Below are 22,189 nucleotides of genomic sequence, written 5' to 3'. Positions count from 1 at the left end.
ATGATGCCTTCATGAATGCAGACCAACAGGTCTCCACAGGTGACAGCAAAGCACCTGCCCCATGTTCCTGAGGCCTGTGCGTCCCTGCCCCGTCAGGAGACTCAGACTTTGGCAGATAGCCCGTGCTCTCTGAGCCAACGACTCCCATGAAGAACTTGAGTGTCATAAAATTCTGAAAACAAGATTTAAGGGGAGTTGGAGAAATGTGGCAAGATCTCTAAGAAGAACACAGATCTGTCAGGTGAAGGTGATGTCACAGACGTCTGAAAATCTGCCAGAGCATGAGCTAACTTAGAGCTGCAGGCTTAGGACATGTTTCTGAGCAGAAGTTTCTGAACTAAGTTGGCAAATAACAGACCACAGAAATTCCCTTAAATGGGATTACTGATGGAATTCCTTCTGAGTCAAGAAAACACCTGCCCAAAATGAGCTCTCATCAATGGATCCATCAAAGGAATGATGCACTGAGCCCTTACCAAGTGTGTGCAGTTGGGGGATGAAGAGACAAAGGTAACCAGATGCTGCCTGCAAGGGAGTATGCTTGTTGAGGCAGCAGCCCTGCCTGGCAAACCAAAGAAAACCCAGAGAATGTCTGTAACCAGGTGCTCCTTGCCTAGATTCTCAGCTGCCACCATCCCTGGGGTGTCACCGTCTCTATAGACCCAAGTGAATGTCTGAAAAGAGAAAAAGAAGCATCGTTGTTGAACGAACACAGCTATAAAAGATTTATGTGGCCACTGTGAGCTCTTAATAATTCTCTTTTCATATCCTTTGCCAGTTAAGATTTTCAAATCGCATTCTGTATTATTGTTGCCTTGGAATGAGAAGGGTGAAGGTCTTTGTCCTGGTTTTACCAGTGATTTTGGGGGGACACTGGGATTTCCAATCCCAGCTTCCCAGCAGCATCTATCCTCGGCTTTTCTGTTGTGAGGGGGTGGTCCAGGGGGCAGAAATCCCAGGGAGTGGAGGACTCTAACGAAAGCCACACCGGGGCCTCCCCTGCTCTAACCTTTTCCCAAGTCTAGTTCTCCAACTGGGGAAATATCTCAAGTGGAATGTGACTGTGTCACACACCTTCCCAAAGTGGGCCAGCAAAATGAGAGATACTATTGATCAACTTTTAGTGTCCTCTCTGCCCAGGGGTTTGATTCCGACAGCCTGTAAATGCTGTTCCTTTTTTTTTTTTTTTTTTGAGATGGAGTCTCACTCTGCCTCCCAGGCTAGAGTGCAGTGGCATGATCTCAATTCACTGCAACCTCCACCTCCCAGGTTCAAGCGATTCTCCTGCCTCAGCCTCCTGAGTAGCTGGGATTACAAGCACATTCCACCAGGCCCAGCTAATTTTTGTATCTTTAGTACAGACAAGGTTTCACCATGTTGATCAGGCTGGTCTTGAACTCCTGACCTCTTGATCCACCCGCCTCGGCCTCCCAAAGTGCTGAGATTATAGGCAAGAGTCACTGCACCCAGCCTGTAAATGATGTTTCTACACTGGGTTAGTCCTTCAACCCATCACACACAGTGCCTGCTGTGCTCAATTTCATCAAACTGCATTACCCAGTGGCAAAGCAGAAGCCATCATCCTCTCTCGCGGGTGAGAGGGTGATGGAGGGGACCCCAGGAGCCCAGCAGGAGCAATGTCTCTATCTCTGCAGGCTTTGCAGAGATCCTGAAATATGATAATATGGCAGGCAGAGGTGGGTGGGGGAGACACATGTAGATGGGGCTCAAGGAATGGATCTAGTTAGGAAAAAGGGATCAACAGAGCAAATAAAGCACCCCAGTGTGTAGACAGCTGCAACTAAGGGGTGAATGAATCAGTAAAAACCTGCAGAAATGTAACATAATCTGAAAAAACATACCTATCCCTTTCTCTGCCTTTTGACAAGGTGATTCTCATTTATATGGGAACAACAAATAAGAACGACTGGACAGAATAGCTGTGAAAAAATATGAGAAGAAAAACTGCCCTACAAATCGAACATACTACAAAGCCTTCATAATTAAAACAGTGAGGAAATGGCCAAGTATCCACAGAAAATCCAGAAAGAGATCCAGAGACATACAGGAATGTATCTGGTGTCTCATTTTAGAGGAGGTAAATGTTAACATTTTGAATACATGGTGCTAGGACAAACGAATAACCATCCAAAAGACAGAGCAGGATCCATATCTCACACTGCACATGAGAATAAATTCCAAATGGATTGAAACTGAAAGTTGAAAAATGAAATTTTAACTGTGTAGGAAGAAAACATGAACAAATTTATATGAAACTTTGGTATAGAAAGACCTGCCTATGATTTTAAAGATCCAGAACCTGTAAGAAAATAAATTTGATTATGTAAAAATAAGGCTGGGCACAATGGCTCATGCCTGTAATCCCAGCACTTTGGGAGGCCGAGGTCGGGAGATCGAGACCATCCTGGCTAACGTGGTGAAACCCTGTCTCTACTAAAAATACAAAAAATTAGCCAGGTATGGTGGTACATGCCTATAGTCCCACCTACTTGGGAGGCTGAGGCAGGAGAATCGCTTGAACCTGGAAGGCGGAGGTTGCAGCGAGCTGAGATCACGCCACTGCACTCCAGGCTGGGTGACAGAGTAAGATTCCAGCTCAAATAAATAAATAAATAAATAGCTTCTAGAGAGGGAAAAATACCATAGCAATGTCAAATCAAAATATAGGTAAATGAGAAGCATCTTCAACTCATATGTTCTTAATATGTAAATACTTCGTACAAATTGAGGACATGAAAAACCAATGACACAATAGAAAAGAGGCAAATGATTGGAATGGAGAGTTCACAGAAAAAGAAATACAAATGACTCTTTTTTTTGAGACGGTCTCACTCAGGTTGAGGTGCAGTGGTGCGATCTCAGCTCACTGCAACCTCTACCACCCGGGTTCAAGCAATTCTCCCGCCTCAGCCTTCCTAGTAGCTGAGATTACAGGCACCTATCTTGACACCCGACTCATTTTTTGTATTTTTAGTAGAGACAGGGTTTCACCCTTTTGGCCAGGCTCATCTCAAACTCCTGGCCACAGGTGATCTGCATGCTTCAGCCTCCCAAAGTGCTGGGATTACAGGCGGGGGGAGCCACGCCTGGTCATTTTATTTTATTTATTTTTTTGAGACAGGGTCTTGTTTTCATGCCCAGGCTGGAGTGCAGTGGCTCCATCATAGCTCACTGTAACTTTGAACTCCTGGGCTCAAGCAATCTTCCTGCCTCAGCCTCCTGAGTAGATAGAACTAGAGTACGCGCCACCATGCTCAGCTAATTAAATTTTTTTTTTTTTTTGTAAAGACAGAGTCTCATTATGTTGCCCATGCTGGGCTCTTGAATTTATAAAAGATGTTTGATGAAGTTAATGTACATTTAAACTACACTGAGATACCAACTTTAATTCATCAGCTTGGAAAAATCCAAAAGTTTCAGAACACTCTACAGGTGTCTCTGGACAAACGTAGCTCATGAAAAGACAAAATGGTTGCATTCTTGTGGAGGGCAATCTGGTACTTAAAGGTCTATCAGAATGGCTAATGTACTACGATTACCCAGAGATCCCACCTCTGGGAAGTCAGCCACAGCTGCACGTGGACAAAATTATGCATGAACAAGGTTCATCTTTGTAACATTATCACAAGGAGGAATATTGGAAACATCTCAAGTGTCCATCAATGGGCCAGCTGTTAAATAAACCTTGTAACACCATGCAATTGTTAGAAAAAAGAATGAGGGACATCCTGTATCCTAATTTGGAAAATTCTCCATTGTATAATCAGGGGGGAAAGCAAGTTTTAGAACAGTATGCTATCTTTTCTGAAAAAAAGAAAAGGGGAGATAAGATGGCACATTCATGTTGACATGTATTTGCATAAACAACACAAGAAGAATACACAGGAAATTAATAAAATGTAATAGGGACGTGGGGTGGAACAGAGTAGCTAGGGGTGGGGCAAGGACAGAGACTTTTGGTTTGCTTCTGGTCCCCTGAGGGGAATCCAAAGTCTTCCCAGAGGAACCAAGTGGATGGATTAAATTTCAAATAAAAAAAGAGGGTTAGGTATGGTGGCAGTGGCTCACACCTGTAATCGTAGCAGTTTGAGAGGCTGAGGCAGGAGGATCATTTGAGGCCAGGAGTTCAAGACCAGTCTGGCCTCAACTATCAAATAGCAAGACCCCTATCTTTACAAAAATAAAGAAATTATCCAGGTGAGGTGGTAAGCCTGTAGTCCCAGCTACTTGAGAGGCTGAGGCGGGAGGATTATTTGAGCCCAGGAGTTGGAGGCTGTAGTGAGTTGTAATCACAGTGCTGCACTCCAGCCTGGGCGACAGAGCAAGATTTTCTCTCTAAAAACAAACAAAACAACAAAAACAACCAAACAAGCAGCCAAATTAAAGAAGAAAGGAAAAAGGCAATAGGAAGAAATTCAGATGAGAAAGAACTTGCTCTGACTCTCCACTCCTCACTCCAGATCTTTCATTTGAGTTCCATCCCTCATTAAAAACTCCGCAGGAAGTTCCAAGTTTGGAGTTGGTGTTTCCCAAGAAAATCAGTTACAGCTGATTTGCAGGTTTAGCACAGCTCTTTGGGCAGTCTAAACATCCAAGTCAGATTTCTGCAAGACAGTAAGAGTACACCAAGACAGTGGGAGCACACATAGGTGTCTCTCCTATTTCTGATGTTATGCTGAAAACATTTAAAATAGAGCAATCCGGCTGGGCGTGGTGTGTCACACCTGTAATCCCAGCACTTAGGGAGGCCAAGACAGGTGGATCACTTGAGGTCAGGAATTCAAGACCAGCCTGGGCAACATTGAAACCCAGTCTCTACTGAAAATACAAAAATTAGTTGGGCGTGGTGGAGAGCGCCCTGTAGTCCCAGCTACTCAGGAGGCTGAGGCAGGAGAATCGCTTGCAGTGAGCAGAGATCATGCCACTGCACTCCAGCTTGGGCAACAGAGCCAGACTCTGCCTCAAAAAAAATAGAAGTAAAAATAAATATATAAAAATAAAAATAAAATAAAGCAATCCTTTATGATATTTTAAAAGAGTATGAAAGATGTATTTACAGGGTTGCTCCCTCTATGTTTCTCGTTGTTGTTGTTGTTGTTGTTGTTGTTTTTTGTCGCTCTGTTGCCCAGGCTGGAGTGCAGTGGCACGATCCTGGCTCACTGCAACCTCTGCCTCCCAGGTTCAAGCAATTTTCCTGCCTCAGCCTCCTGAGTAGCTGGGACTACAGGTCTGTGCCACTACGCCAGGCTAATTTTCATATTTTTTTAAGTATGAATGGGGTTTCACCATATTGGACAGGCTGGTCTCGAACTCCTGACCTCGTGATATGCCCACCTCGGCCTCCCAAAGTGCTGGGATTACAGGTGTGAGCCACCACACCTGGCCTCCTCCATGTTTTCTGAGCATGTATTTCAGGGAAGGCTCTGCATCAGACCTCAGAGCCCCCTTGATACTAGGAGAACCAGCAAAGTCCCTGTGGTCTGGGTCTTCCCTGGCAGGCTGTGGCTCAAGCCACTCACCTTCATATTCTGTGCTCTGGCCACGAAGGTCCCCTGTTAATTCCTTGCCTTCACCTCTGCTCCGCCAGATATGCTGCTGTCTGCCTTTCCTCACTGTCTGACAGGTTGACTTCTATTCATACCTCTGGTCTCAGCTGAAGAGCCTCTCTTCACAGAAAGCACACCAGTGGTTCCCAGGGGCTGGGATAGAGGTTTTGAAAAATGACTGCTCAGGGGGATGGGGTTTCTTTCTGAGTTGATGAAAATGTTCTGAAATTAGATAGTGCTGATGGTTTGTAAAACTCTGTGAAAATGCGAAAACCCACTGCACTGCAACACTTTAAGAGGTGAATTTTATGGTATGTAAATAATATTTAATCCTTCTTTAAAAATCCCTTCTTAGCCACATGCAGTGGCTCACACCTACAGCCCTAGCAACTTAGGAGGCCATGGTTGAGGGATTGCTTGAGGCTGGGGTTCAAGACCAGCCTGGGCAGCATAGTAGGAGCCCCCATCTCTACCTAAAAATCTTAAAAACTAGCTGGGTATTAGTCTCAGCTACTCAGGAGGCTGAAGTGGGAGAATCACCTGAGCCCAGGAGTTCGAGGCTGCAATGAGCTATGATTGCACCACTGCACCCCAGCCTAGGTGACAGAGCTCTGTTTCATTAAAAAAGAAAGAAAAAAGAAAGTCCCTACTTCAAGGAAGTTCTCCTAGGTATACCTGGACACTCTACCTCAGAGGGCTCTGGGACACCCACTACAGCAGACACCACAATTATAAAGAGCAATGATGTCACTGGTTACTAAATGCAGTAAGATATTGAGGGTGTGGCAGGAGCGGGGCACACTGTCAATAATTTAAAAAGAAGAATAAAACCAACTAAATATTGATCTTCCCTTTACAGTGCCATGGTCTGGCAGTTCTAAATAATGTCAGTGATAAAAGTCACCTTCCCTCCTCAAATATTTTTTGGTTTAAGTTCTAAACAATTGCAGGGACTGCTGTTGAGTTTGAGTGATATACATGTAAGATTCAACTTAACACATTCTAATAACTTATCCTTTAATAAGCATTATCATTCTACATGTAACTTAATTCAGAAAATTCCTAATTACAGCCAGTCTTCTACAGATGGACTCAACCTGTAGGGTTTGTTGGTTAGATTGTTTGTTTTTTGAAATGTTTCTTACTATCACAATTTGGAGTGGCTCAGCTAGCATTTCCAGCCCAATGCTACTATTTATGCCTGCCTTTAAAGTGTAGAATCAAAGTAAACACTGATAGCACACTGATTATAGCGAAAAAAAAAAACAACCCAGAACTTGATGGAATTCAATTCTCTCATTCTATGTAACTGTGTGAGTTTTGATCTGTGTTTTAAAATCTAAAACAGTGAAACAGTGAGAAGCCCAAGGTGTAATATTTTTGTTAGATGAATGCAAACTTTAGTTCATACATAAAATATTTTACTAAATTTGACACTTGTTTATTTTTTTCTAATTGTTTGTTTTAAAGGACAAAATTTTTAAAATTCTTGCAACGTTAGTATTTGACGAAACTGTACCTTTTACACAGTTTGGTTTTTATTAAAATTCCCTTACTAGTTACTGAACAATTATTTACATAAAATAATATTACATGAGACGATAACCAAAATATCAATGTTTAATCTTTAGTAGATATAAAACTGACTAAATAACTGGATTGAATTTTTTTCCTTTCTTTGCATGATACTTTTTATTTTTATTCATTTTATTGACAAGATTATATAAAGATTCAATATAAGCAAATTTCCAGCATTTGCATTTCTCATCTAGCTTTTTTTTTTTTTTTTTTTTTGGACATAGAGTTTCGCTCTAGTTGGCCAGCCTGGAGCACAGTGATGCAATCTTGACTCACTGCAACCTCCGCCTCCTGGGTTCAAGTGATTCTCCTGCCTCAGTCTCCAGAGTAGCTGTGATTACAGGTATGTGCCAGTACATCCAGCTAATTTTGTATTTTTAGTAGAGACAGGGTTTCTCCATGTTGGTCAGGCTGGTCTTGAACTCCCAACCTCAGGTGATCCGCCTGTCTTGGCCTCCCAAAGTTACAGGGGTGAGCCCTTTTCTAGCTATTTTTGTTATTTATTTTGTGTTATGATTATTGCTAAAAAATAATTTAAGCATATGGAGGAGATTATTTTATTTATTTATTTATTTTGAGACAGAGTCTCACTCTGTCCAGGCTGGAGTGCAGTGGCACAATCTCTGCTCACTGTAAACTCTGCCCCAGGTTCAAGTAATTGTCCTGCCTCAGCCTCCCGAGTAGCTGGGATTATAGGTGCCTGCCACCTCACCCAGCTAATTTTTGTATCTGTAGTAGAGACGGGGTTTCAACATCTTGGCCAGGCTGGTCTTGAACTCCTGACCTCTTGATCCTCCTGCCTCAGCCTCCCAAAGTGCTGGGATTATAGGCTGGAGCGACTGCACCCAGCCGAGGAGATTATTTTCTAATACTCTCATTAATTTATTAAATTAAACTGTAATATTCATGAAGAATATATTAATGAGCTACAACCATGCTTTGCTATATTTCTGAATATTCTGAATGTATATCAAACACATAATAAGGATATATATTTTGAAGAATATTTATATTCATTTAAAATATTTAAAAAAATGGTTTAATGCAAGGCTTTGGTAAATTGCTAAATTTGGTGAATTAATTGTTTGGTAATTTAGCCATTGAGTGATTTGTTTTTGTCCCTGTGAGATGGATAGTTTTATCTTCATTTACCTCCATGGGAACACTGAGGCATAGGGTGTGCAAAACATTTGTCCGTGATCAGAAAACTGGTAAGAAGAGCTATGATCTCAACCAAGATCTTCTAATTCTAGCCATTATACTATATCGCTTCCTCACATACCTCTCATTAAAACTGAAGTTGACCATGATATCCCATCCAGCTATAACTTCATCAGAAACGCTGCCTCAGTGAGGATGAATAGCCGCATAGGGTTTACAGACCAATGAGTCCAGCTCGAATGCCAGCCTAGTCATCAAGAATTAGAGAGCATGCGGAGGACCCCATCAAATGCCAAGGATATGCATCCAAAGAGGGTCACTGGGTCCATGTTCTGGGCCAGGTTTTGGATCCTATTAGATTCATTCCTGCCTTGGGACCTTTGCACACACTGTTTTATTTTTGTTTCTGTTTTTTGAGACAGAGTCTTGCTCTGTCACCCAGGCTGGAGTACAGTGGCATGATCTCAGTTCACAGCAAGCTCTGCCTCCTGGATTCAAGCAATTCTTCTGCCTCAGTCTCCCTAGTAGCTGGGACTACAGGCACCTCCCACCACGCCTGGCTAATTTTTGTATTTTTAGTAGAGACGGGGTTTCACCATATTGGCCAGGCTGGTCTTGAACTCCTGACCTTGTGATCCACTCACCTTGGTCTCCCAAAGTGCTGGGATTACAGGTGTGAGCCACCCCGCCCAGCCTGTTTTGTTTTATGTGTGTTTTTTTGTTTTGTTTTGTTTCATTTTGGTCTGGCTTTCCCTCTAGCTTTTGAAATAACTCTTCCTCAGGTTACCTCCTCAAAGAGGCTCTCCTTGATTACCATATCTGAAGTTACTCCTCCCAGCCACTAACCATTGCCCTGGTGCTTTATTTTGTAGCATAAAGTATTGTTTCTATGCACCATTCATCCATTGATATTTCTTTCTTTCTCTCTCTTTCCTTCCATCTTTCTATGTCATATCAGTGACTTGTATAGAATAGATTCCTAGTAAGTATTTATTTATTAAGTTATTGAAAGAATGAGACCAGGCACAGTGGTTCATGCCTGTAATCCAGCACTTTGGGAGGCCAAGGCAGGCAGATCTTATGAGCCCAGGAGTTGGAGATCAGCTTGGGCGGTGTGGCAAAACCTTGTCTCTACCAAAAAAAATACACAAGTCAGCTGGGTTTGATGGTGCATGCCTGTAGTCACACCTACTAGAGAGGCCGAGGTGGGAGAATCACTTGAACTCAGGAGGCAGAGGTTGTAGTGAGCCATGGTGGTACCGCTATACTCCAGCCTGGATGACAGAGACAGACCCTGTCTAAAAAAAAAAAAACAAAAAACAAAACAAAACAAAACAAAAAAAAACCCAAAAAAAACAAGAATTAAAGCATAAAGAGATTAATAATGCAGTGCTGAGGAGGATTCTGAGGTCATATCCAGGCTCAGTGGGGCAGAGCACTGAGCACTGAGAAACTAGCCTGTGCTGCCATATCCAGGATGTGGGGACATCTGGCCCGCCAGCACCTGAGACCCTTAACTTCTGTATTATCCAAAACAGGGGGACAGGGGAAGGCTTTACCCCATCAGCACCCAGCAACATACTGGCACCTGTCCATTCTCCAGTGGGAGTCTTCAGGAGGGAAAGTGGGTACAGTACAGGCAGGGCACTGCCCAGGTGGAGACAGGTTTCATGTTCTACTCCAATACCATCTGTACACCTTTATGCAGGGATTAGGGATTTGACAGGTGAACAGGTTACTCAGTGTTCACAGTTCATAAACCAAGACTCTACCTGCTTCCCACAGCCTGCGTTCATGGGAAACAGGCAAGAGAATAAAACCAGCCTCCGTTATATTGAATTCTGTCTTTCCCCTCCCAAGTTATTAACAAAGACTGACACTGTAGTATTTATCAAAAAATCTTGTTCCCTAAGTGGTGATACAGAATAATTATCTCAGCATGCAATCAGCTCAGCGATCTTCTTCAAAGTAGTTTGTGGCAAGGATATGCATTTTTTAAATAGATTAAATTTTGAAGAGCTTGCCTCTGAAACCTGGTCAGAATGTATTTACAACTCACCTGGTGAGATGATGCATATCTTGAAGCTAGAATTCTCTTTCATTAGGTCTTTCTTAATTGAATCAAGCAAAGTCATTTTGGGATTGTCCCAAAAGAAAACCTTTTATCTCAAGGCAAATGTGTTTTAACAAGGCCCTAAGATAAATAAAAGCCAGGTTTCCACTCACTGGGGGTTCTCTGCTCCTCCTTTCAAAAGTTTATCACTCTACTTCATTTGTTTTTCTTTTACATGAGGAAATTGTTTATGGAGTTAACTGTTGCCAGTGAAAGTAACAAGTTTCCTCTCCCCTCCTACCCACCTTTACAGTTAAGAAACACCTTGTTTCCCTCCCTCTCTTCCTTCCTTCTTTTAAAATAAATAAATTGTGCATAGCTGGAGCATGCAAGCTGGTATAGCCAAAAACGTCATATTCAGTCCTGTTTAATTCCCACTGTCTTGGGTCTAGAATTTAGGCTTTTGAGAAATTTGGTTTGCTTTGTTTTTGTTTTGAGACGGAGTGTCTCTCTGTCGCTAGGTCCTGGAGTGCAGTGGCACCATCTCGGCTCACTGCAACCTCCGACTCCCTGGTTCAAGCAATTCTCCTACCCCAGACTCCCGAGTAGCTGGAATTACAGGCGCCAGCCACCACGCCCAGCTAATTTTTCTATTTTTATTAGAGACGGGGTTTCACCATGTGGGCCAGGATGGTCTCGATCTCCTGACCTTGTGATGGAATTAATGAAAGTTCAAAAACCAGGATTCTGCATTCTCCCAAATCCTGGAGTGCAGTAGGAGCCCATGCAGGGTTTGGGACGGGCTTTTTCCCTCAGCAGCCAGGACAGCCTCTGCATCCGTGGGCCCGGACCCCCCCCCCCCCTCCTTCCACCATCCCCTGGTGATATCCTTCAAGCACAGACTCGCGCTTTTAGGAGCCTGGGTGGAGCCAGGATTCTGCAGTTGTAACCAACTCTCCCGCCGGGAGCATGGGGCTGGTCCGTGGGGTGTACTCCAGCCTAGGGAACTTGTGACAGATAATTGACGTGATCGGGAGGGGAGTCCAGGCAGACCTCATGTGACTTCTAAAACCACCCCACAAATCTGAAGCGTGGCTTGCCTGGTCAGCCGCCTGCCAGGGACCCGGTGAACAGTTTCTCCTGGACTCTGCATCTAGCCCCAAATAATCTAAGACCCTTTGTCTAGAAAAACGCCCTTATCTTCCTGGCACCCCTTCGCAGTGGGTGTCCTGGACTCAGCTTAAACTCTGGTTCCAGCCCAAATCAGAGGCGGACACAGCAGCCGTTCCTCGTCTCCATCAGCATCCGCACTGCCATTTCCCCGTCCCGAGCCGTTGTTCATATCAAATGTCACTCTGGGATGACTAACAGCCGATGCTGATGAGGAGCCTCCAGCGTTATGGCAGAGTAGCGCGTGCAAACTTAGACCCCGGTCATCTGACGGTCACGTGGGCGGGCGTCGCGGCCCCGGCCCCCGCCTCCTCCACCCTCCGTGATTTGGTGCATGACACGGTCCTCCGCGAAGGGCAGACGTTACATAAACACGGCAATCTCCCACAGTGCGGCGGGGAGCAGCACGAACACTGGGCCGGGACACCTCCCTTCCAGCTCCACGCCCCGAGGCGGTGCCGCTCCCGAGGCACTGGGAGGCCTGCGCAGCGCCGGAGGTGTCTGGATCCCAAAACAGGACCCGGGGAGTTGCTCACACCCAGGACTGGCCCCGAGTCGTCAACCCAGAAAAGGCATCCTTCGTCCTAGATCCATCCCGTATTTCACAGAAAGCGTTTCCTCCCCCCATCCCCAAAGCCAGCAGGGGTGGGGCGGAGCGGGGAGGCTCGGGGAGACTGACTCTATTATATAAACTTGTAATTGGCTCCGGCTCCTGCAGCTCGGGCACTGCAGGATGTTTCCAACCAGATGGGTCGCGAGGCCCGGCGGCTTCCTTCTTCTCCTCCCTGCCCCTCCGCCCAATTCCCCTGCAAGGCCAAGCCCCACCCTTCTGCCTTCCAGAGTCTACCAGAATTTCCCTGTCTTTCAAGTCCTCCCCTGCACGGGAGATGGCACCCAGAACAGAAATGCATGATGATTTGAAAATGGTATTGGTATCCCACTATTAAACGAATGTCTGTCTGCCCAGTCTGCTAGTCCTGGCTCCCAACCAATACTTACGATCACCTCCGTAACTCAAGAGTTCCAAGCTGGGAATCAGTCATCTTAGACCGGCATCCTCAAATGAGTTGCACTGGGGTTGAGGGTGCGGGGGTGAGGGGTCGGGGTGGGGTGGGGGGGTGGGGGGAGGCGGTGTTTGTTAAAACTCAGTGCTGAGCCCCACGCCCAGAGTTCTGTTCCATCACTCTAGATTGGGCCCGAGAAATGTGTTTTCCTTTCTTTCTTTTTACAGGCAGGGCCTCCTTCTGTCACCCAGGCTAGAGTGCAGTGGTGCAGTCATGGCTCACTGTAGCCTCCACCTCTTGGCCTCAAGCCATCCTCCTGCCTTGGCCTCCCTCATTATAGACATGAGCCACCACACTCAGCCAGGAAGGTGCATTTCTACAAGTTACCAAGCGATGCTGATACTGTGGAACCCCTCGTATACACAGGGGCAGGGTGGTGGCTTATATTTTTTTCTTCCATTAAAAAGGGTTGAAAAGCAAGTTAATAGTGTGAACAGAATGTCAGGAAGACCAGCCTCCTCTCAGAGATTCTCTGGCAGTTTAGAAGCACAACGTACAAACAACAGATGTGTTCATTATAAATTATAACATCCATTCCCCTGTGTGTGATGAAACAACTCTTCAGGAGCACCTCAAATTAGCAACCAAGGATAGCTCACTCCAGCAACTTGGAAATTGAGCATTTTGTAGCAGCAGGTGAATTCAGAGACTGGCCAAGCAAAAACCTCATCTAATGGGTGAGAAACAAGCGAAGTACAGCAAGGTCAATGGCTCTGTGTGGTGAGCTGGGAAGGCCAACATCCAGGCAAGCAGGTGTAACTCCTTGGATAGGGTCAAACCCCAGTTCCACCACTGGTTAGCTGTGTAACCTTAATTCTTTTCTTCATTTCCTAATCCATGAAATGGGATCAAAGTCTACCTTGCTGCAATGCTATGAAAATTATATATGATGTATGAAAGAAAGCCACATAATTCAGATCAGACTTCCATATCTGTCACAGTATTGCTATTATTATTATTAATGGCCAAAGCCACTGGGCTCAATAGCTGGACCCCTGATTTCTTTCTTTTCTTTCTTTCTTTTTTCTTTTTTTTGGAGATAGAGTTTTGCCCTTGTTGCCCAGGCTGGAGGGCAATGGTGCTATCTCGGCTCACCGCAATCTCTGACTCCCAGGTTCAAGAGATTCTCCTGCCTCAGCCTTCCAAGTAGCTGGGATTACAGGCATGTGCCACCATACCTGGCTAATTTTGTATTTTTAGTAGAGATAGGGTTTCTCCATGTTGGTCAGGCTGGTCTCGAACTCTGGACCTCAGGAGATCCTCCCCCTCAGCCTCCCAAAGTACTGGGATTACAGACATGAGCCACCACGCCGGTCTAAGACCCCTGATTTCTAATCCAGATTGATTTTTTTTTCACTGCCCTAGTGAATACGGAATGTTTCTTTAAAAATATATACCCATGGCACTTATGGTTCCAGTTTCTCACTGATTCCAAAGCATTTGCTCCTAGTTAGTCCAAACAGATAAAGTGTGTTGGACTTTGTGGTTGTTTTTGAGACCGATGGAAGTGACAATCACAGTCCAAGAACCAGAAGGATTCAAGATGTCACTTTAGAGTTTTCATGAAATGCATACCCTGAATAGTGTGACTCAGTCTCTCCTGGTTTTTATTTTATTATTTTTTGAGACGAAGTCTAGCTCCGTCACCCAGGCTGGAGTACAGTGGCGTCATCTCAGCTCTCTGCAACCTCCACCTCCTGGGTTTAAAGCAGTTCTCCCTGCTTCAGCCTCCCAAGTAGCTGGAATTACGGGCGCCCGCCACCACACCCAGCTAATTTTTATAGTTTTAGTAGAGTCAGAGTTTCGATATATTGGCCAGGCTGGTTGTGAACTACTGACCTCAGGTAATCTGCCCACCTAGGCCTCCCAGAGTGCTGGGATTACAGGCATGAACCACTGCCCTTGGCCTCTCCTGGTTTTTAAAACTGGTGTTTTCAAATGCACCGGCCAGGGACAGATGTTGTGTAAATTATTACTGCTGTCTCTGAGGGCAAACACCCTGAGGCCTAAAGAATATTTGAAACTTGAGTCTAGACTTTAATATTGCCCACTCTGAGCCCCTAAGTGGTGATATTAGTGCCGAAACTGCTTCCTCTGTATTTTCAGCAAACAAGTCTGCTACTCATACCTTTGCAGCCTCTCTCATCAAACCTCCTGAGAGACCTCTGCTGCTGGGAGAGTCCCAGGAGTGAAAGGGATGGGGGAGGAAGGGAAAGCAATGGAAGGATCGGGGTGGGTAAATTGGAAATAGAGTACTTCCTGGTGTGGTACTGAGCACCCATTGTGGGTGCTTGAGTACGTGGGTACGTGGCATTCACATTTCCACAAAAAATGAGATGCTAAATTGCTAATAGCCTCCCAGGGGTTCACTTCCCTGCTGCTATGCCTTCCATGATTTCATCAGAGTTTAGACACGTTAAAATATCACAATTTAGGCCCACGTGTGAGGCGTTCAGTCATGCTCTTGACTTTGATGGGGAAATCTTGTAAGTAATCCGACTGCAAGTCAGTATAAATGGACAATTCCAAATGACATCACTCTTACCCTAAGAAACTGTGGTATCCGTGGCTTTCAAGTTGTTGTAGTGATACACAGAACAAGTTTGGCCTGTTGCTTTTAATTCTCAGAATTTGTGTCTTTTCCACATCATCTGTTTTTTTTTTCTTCATGTCTCTAACCTGACTAATTCAGCCTTCAGTTTTATTTCATAATTGCCCTTCTCACATAATTGCTCAATCCCCACTCCCCCATCTTTGAGCCAAATGATGTTTAAGATTTTGAATTTCCACTGTGGTTCCCGAAAGTCTTTGGCTTATGAAACCACAGTCATGGTTTTTAAATCCAATCAAGCATACTGAGATATGCTTGTCTAATGTGTCTTCAGGTAGGTGGTATCTGTAACTAGGTAGAAATCTATTTTAAATCAATATACTTACTAGTCTGCACATTTATTCTGGATTTTTTCAAGTGTTATCATATAGCCGTCACTTTTTTTGTCTTTTCAGCTTGATATTTTCCTTCTGGGTCAATAACTTTTTAGCATGTTCTCAGCTACTGTAAAAGAAAGATTTTGATTTACCCAACCTTTTACAAATTCAAGAGCATGGCTCATGCTTCTTTTTTTTCCCCCACTGACTTAGATTTCTTTGTACAAATGGCACAGGAGGACCCCAGCCCCATGCAGATGCTAGCCCAGGGGATGACATCAGTCCTTCTGTCCTCACGTTGGCAGACAGAGATATCTACTCTAGAGCCTTTGTAGGGGCCTGGGCACCTTTGGGAGCCTGAGCTGGAACTGCAGTTGGAGCTGCGGCCTGGGCCTTGGTTTCATCCTTGGCCTCGACCTTGGCTTTTGGCCGGCAGAGCCTGAGCCCCTTGGCAATGCGGGCACAAGCACGCTTCCCAGTCTTGGGGTGGGCAGTGTAGGCAAGTCGATGGAGCTTTCGGCTGACAGCCTTTGGGATCTTGGGCTTAACCTCCTTGGCTTTCCGAGGGCCATGACGGCCTCGGCACGTGCACGCATGGCCTTGGCCTTGCTGGCCTGCGTCTTCTTTAGGCCCTTCGTGTTGCGCTTCTTGGCAAAGCGCATGTTCCTCAGGAACTTGGGGTCCACCCCCTTAAGAGATTCATGTCTTTGTGATCGGGCTTTCTTTTTTTTTTTTTTTTTTTTGAGATGGAGTTTCGCTCTTGTTACCCAGGCTGGAGTGCAATGGCGCGATCTTGGCTCACCGCAACCTCCGCCTCCTGGGCTCAGGCAATTCTCCTGCCTCAGCCTCCTGAGTAGCTGGGATTACAGGCATGCGCCACCATGCCCAGCTAATTTTTTGTATTTTTAGTAGAGACGGGGTTTCACCATGTTGACCAGGATGGTGTCGATCTCTCGACCTCGTGATCCACCCACCTCGGCCTCCCAAAGTGCTGGGATTACAGGCTTGAGCCACCGCGCCCGGCGATCAGGCTTTCTTGATACCATTTCTGTGCCAGTTTCAGGACTGGTTGTGTGTGGTGTGGTCCTTGGACTTGGCCAGGTCTGCACCTAAGCTGCGGCTCCCGAAACGCCTAGAACCGGAAGAGCGTGTCATGCTTCTTGAGATTGCAAGTGAGATTTTGATTGTTTCTCTCACAATTATTGATGTATGTAATATATTCAGACCTGTCGTTTACAGACCCCACCTAGGGGGCATAGTTGATATAAAATTGAAATAATTGCTCACTTGGTCCCCTTTCAAAGTTGCAGTGTGATCGTTCCTCTGGGGTTAACACTTGGGTGTTAAACACGTTTTCTTCTCCGGCAAACACACTGAGAACCTATTGTGCCAGCCCCAGTTCCTGGTGCTGGGCATCCAGAGGGAAGCAGAGGGAAATCAGAGAAGGGCCTTTTCTGTGGGAATCTGGTGATGGTGGCAAAATATGGACAGATCTGATCCCTAACAGAGCATGATGGGAAGATGCTACGGAAGCCAGAGGAGAGGCATCTGACCTGCCTCTGGAAGGCCAGAATGACTTCTCAGTGCAAGCAGCACCTCGGCTGAGCATTACAGGAAAAACAACAGTTAGGCAGACAGAATAGGCCAATCAGTTTAAATGGTGCTTGAGGCCGGGTATAGTGGCACACGCCTGTAATCCCTGCACTTTGGGAGACTGAGGCAGTCAGATCACCTGAGTCCAGGAGTTTGAGACCAGCCCGACCAACATGGTGAAACCCTCATCTCTCTTTTTTTTTTTTTTTTTTTTTTTTTGAGACGGAGTTTTTTGCTCTTGTTACCCAGGCTGGAGTGCAATGGCACTATCTCGGCTCAACGCAATCTCCGCCTCCTGGGTTCAGGCAATTCTCCTGCCTCAGCCTCCTGAGTAGCTGGGATTACAGGCACACGCCACCATGCCCAGCTAACTTTTTGTATTTTTAGTAGAGATGGGGTTTCACCATGTTGACCAGGATGGTCTCGATCTCTTGACATCGTGATCTACCTGCCTCGGCCTCCCAAAGTGCTGGGATTACAGGCTTGAGCCACCGCGCCTGGCAAAACCCTCATCTCTTTAAAAAAAAAAAATTAGCTGGGGGTGGTGGCGCATACCTGTAATCCCAGCTGTTCAGGAGGCTGAGGCACGAGAATCACTTGAACCTGTGAGATGGAGGTTGCAGTGAGCCAAGATTGCACCACTGTACTGCAGCCTGGGCAATAGAGCAAGACTCTGTCTCAAAAAAAGTGCTTGAAAGCACTCTTTATGTAAATTAAGATCTTGCTTGTCGGCTGGGTGCAGTGGCTCACGCCTGTAACCCCAACACTTTGGGCGACCAAGGTGGGTGGATCAACTGAGTTTAAGAGTTTGAGAACAGCTTGGCCAATATGGTGAAACCCTGTCTCTACTAAAAATACAAAAAGAATTAGCCAGATGTGGTGGCGTGCGCCTATAGTCCCAGCTACTGGGGAGGCTGAGGCTGGAGAATCTCTTGAACCTGAGAGGCAGAGGTTGCAGTGAGCCAAGATTGCACCATTGCACTCCAGCTTGGGTGGCTGAGTGAGACGCCATCTCAAAAAACAAAAACAAAAACAGAAACAAAATCTTGCTTGTCTACAAATAGCCAAGATCTAAATGAATAATTGCTGAAACAAGCTAGAAGCTAATTTCTCTCACACATAAAGTCCAGATATGATATTGAGGCTCTGTGGTGTCAGCAACACAAGGTCCTGCTCTATTGTTGCACTGCCTTGTGTGGCTCCATCTCCAGGTGGCCTCTTGGTCTAAGATAGTTGCAGGAGCTCCAGCTGCAACAGCCTCATTCCAGGCAGCATAAACACAGAAGGGAAGGAAGAGAACACCCTGCCTTTTTTTTTTTTTTTTTTTTTTTTTTTTTTTGAGATGGAGTCTCCTCGCTCTGTCACCCAGGCTGAGTGCAGTGGTGCAATCTCGGCTCACTGTAACCTCTGACTCCCTGAGTTAGGGAGTTAGGCAGACAGTTAGGAAGTTAGGAGTTAGGGTCAAGCGATTCTCCTGCCTCAGCCTCCCAAGTAGCTGAGACTACAGGTGTGCACCACCACGCCCAGCTAATTTTTTTGTGTTTTCTAGTAGAGACTGGGTTTCACCATATTGGCCAGGATGGTCTTGATATCTTGACCTCGTGATCCGCCCACCTTGGCCTCCCAAAGTGCTGGGATTATAGACATGAGCCACTGCGCCCAGCCGCCCTCACGTTTTAAGGAGGCCCTTTGATGTGTCGTACTTTCCTCACTGACCAAAACACGTCACACTGTTCTACATAGCTGCAAGGAAGGCTAGGGTATGAGGTCTCTGACAGGATGGCAAGGTGCCCTGGTATAATAGAAGTCAGTGTCGTTACCGAAGAAGGGGAACTACTGGGAAGCGACCAACTGTCTGTGCCCTCATGATTGCGTGTGGGGAGAAGGCTGCCTGCATAGGGGAGAGAAGAAAAGCTTATCTCGTTTCAGAGAATAAAGATAAGTAGGTCAATTTGGTTTAGAGTTTGGTTTACCGAGCGATAAGGCTGGGAAAATAAACAGATGATGGGTTGTGGGAGGTCTTGTAAACCGTGCCCTGCTGGGGAGCTGGAGTTCTATCCTGAGGACCTCCTGAGGACCATGGCAAGTGGTTGAAGGGGTTTTATCATTGAAGTAGAGGGGGAAAGGCATTGGGAGGTGAGAGCAGCCATATCATTAGGAGGCACTCACAGCCTTTCAAAAGAAACGATGACAGCCTGAACTAGGTGGTGGAATCAGGGATGGGGAGAAGCAAGCAGATTCCAGAGATATTAGAGAGGCAGAACTGATCAGAAGTAGGTGAGATGTAGGTGACATGTAGGTGTAGAGAGATTAATGATGGCAGACACCCAGGCCTCTGGGTGGATGTGATACCATCCATTGAGATAACAGGGGTTCTGGAGAAGCTGGGTGGAGAAAGTGAGTATGGTTCAGGCATTGCATCTACACATACAGATTGGGTTGATCCATTTTTTAGCAGCTTTGTTGGGGTGTAATTTACATACCACAAAATACACCCATTTTAAGTGTACAGTTGGATGAGTTTTAATAACATACAGTTGTGCAACCCTCACCATTACCCAGTGTTGAAAGATGTCCACTGTCCCAGAAAGCTCCGCTGTGCACATTAACAGCCAAGTGTTTCCCATCCTGAGTTCCAAGGAATCACTGATCTGCTTTCTGTCAGATTCACTTCTTAAAGTGTAAATTCAGTAAAATGATGAGTGCAGTGATTCTCTGTTGTGGAAGGTGCAGGGAGTTGGGAGAATCATGATCCCCCAGGACTGTGTACAAGAATCATCCAGGAGGCTTTTTCAGACTGCACATCTGTCCCATGCCCCCTCAAGAGTTGAGTTCCCTTCATCACCCCCCCCCCCTCCCCAAAGGGAGTCATTGTTAGAGTCTGGGATAAGAAGTATTCTTCAAGTTTGCTAGCCTGGCGTGGTAGCTCACACCTGTAATCCCAGCACTTTGGGAGACCAAGGCAGGTGGATCACTTGAGGTCAGGAGTTCAAGACCAGCCCAGCCAACATGGTGAAACCCCATTTCTACTGAAAATACAAAAATTGGCCAGGCATGGTGGCAGGTACCTGTAATCCCAGCTATTCAGGAGGCTGAGTCAGGAGAATTGTTTGAACCTGGGAGGCAGAGGTTGCAGTGAGCCGAGATCATGCCACTGCACTCCAGCCTGGGTGACCGAGTAAGACTCTGTCTCAAAAAAAAAAAAAAAAAAAAGTATCTTTCAAGTTTGCTGGGGCAGACAATGATAGGGAGCCCCTAAGGATGTTGGTTTTTAATAACTAGCTTGATAGATATTTTATTTTACTATATTGTTTTCAACCAGACATTGACACTCCTAGATAGAGCTCAGATTTCTGTTATGTCCCAAATACCAGATGAGATGGTGCTCAAAAAGCACACCCTACATGAGATGGCACTTTTTGAGGAAGTCCCCTTGATTCCCCGCAGAAAGTATCTCAGTATTACCAATTGCACTCCTTGAATGAAGTTTTTCAAATGCAATTCAGCAATTTACAAATCCAAAGGGTGCCCCAGCCTCACTTGATACTATAACCATCTTTTTTGGCTGTGAATAATTCCACATGTAAACACAGATGGAGGATTCTTTTTTAGTGGCAATGCAACTCTGTTGAGTGGTTTGAGGACACACTGGTTTGAATGTCCCTGCTTTTCTTCAGGATGACTGTTCCATCAGGGACACCTTTTCTTAGTAGTTGACTTTGAACTAACTACAGATATCTGAAGCCTGTCAGACTCCATTTCAATTATCCCTATCTTTAGTAATATCAAGATTTCTTAATTAGTTGCTAACACCATCAATACTATGAAGCTTAAGATTGCTGTTTTACAGACGAGTATTACATAGGCACTTTTTCCTCCACTCTCTTGTCTCAAAGGATGAAGAATTCAGTGTGGCTTTTGGGTAGAGATTATAGTCCTAACACATTTCCATTCCCCAAAAGGACTTCTCTACTGTCTTACCCTCCCTTGCATAGGTAGACAAAGTGAAAATATTAAGCACCATACAACCCAAAGCCTTAAAAACCACCTTGTCAAATACTCTTCATATTCATCTTTTCTTCTAGCTGGCAGTACCAGTATTGCAAGTCTTTGAAATCAATGCTCAACTTCTCCAGGAAAAAAATAGCAAAGAGAGGTTATCAGGCACTTCTTCATCCCACACATAGTTTATGAGCATCTACTATGTGCAAGACCCTGTTCTAGGCACATGGGAAGCAGCACTGAACAAGACAAGAAAGATCTCTCTGCTTCCTGTGGTGGAAATTCTGGTGGGACAAGAAACAATAACAGGACGATGTCCAAGTAGTAAGGAAAGCAAAGCAGCCAGAGTGCGGATACAAGAGTGGGGAGAGTCGTCAGAGAGGCCTTTGGAGGAGGTGGAATTTACACTGCATCCAGATGGAGAAGGGAGTAGTTGAGGTCAGGAGGGCCATTCCAGAGAGAGGGCCGGCGAGAGGAGAGGGCTTGGCATGCTCAAGGCATTTCCAGTATGCTGGGGGGTCTGCAGAAGAATGATTAGCATGGGAGGAGACTGGTATGTAATGGGGGACCACAGGGCACCATCCAGATCAGCTGGCCGGTAGTTCACAGCAAGACATTTGGCGTCCATGGTAAGGGCTATGGAAAATCACTGGGGGAAGGGCTCTAAGCAGGCTAGAAGCATGGTGTGCTTGGCTGGGTAGAAATATTACTCTGACTGTGGAGTAAAGGCTGGACCATGGATGGGACAAGAGGAGGTGGGGAGACTGGCTTGGAAGCCATTGCATAATGGAGGTGAGAGACGACTGTGGCTCTGAATTGGATAATGGTGTGGCAGGTAAAGGAGGAGCGGGATTCGGGGCATATTTTGGAGTTGGAGCACTGGGCTTTGATGACATGAGAGGTGAGGAAAGAGAGGGATTAAACACAGCTTCAAGACTTTTGGCTGGCTGACAGGATGGCAGGGGTGCTGTTTACCAGGGTGGAGAGGAGAGTGTGGGATATGGAGAGGTCTATTTTGAACATGTTAAGTGTGAGATGTCTAGTCATCATTCATTCAACTCTCCTAGAATGTA

General features: G+C 45.6%; 1 pseudogene; it reads right to left on the bottom strand.

The window, feature by feature from the left end:
* Positions 1 to 15,836: 15,836 nt before the first annotated feature.
* LOC141584714 (large ribosomal subunit protein eL29-like) lies at positions 15,837 to 21,744 on the bottom strand (annotated as a pseudogene).
* Between the last annotated feature and the right edge of the window lie 445 nt (positions 21,745 to 22,189).

Source organism: Saimiri boliviensis, chromosome 5 (assembly GCF_048565385.1).
Source record: "Saimiri boliviensis isolate mSaiBol1 chromosome 5, mSaiBol1.pri, whole genome shotgun sequence".
NCBI classification, from domain to species: domain Eukaryota; kingdom Metazoa; phylum Chordata; class Mammalia; order Primates; family Cebidae; genus Saimiri; species Saimiri boliviensis.
The sequence above is the reverse complement of the archived record's forward strand: the minus strand, read 5'-3'. Positions and strand labels throughout refer to the sequence as shown.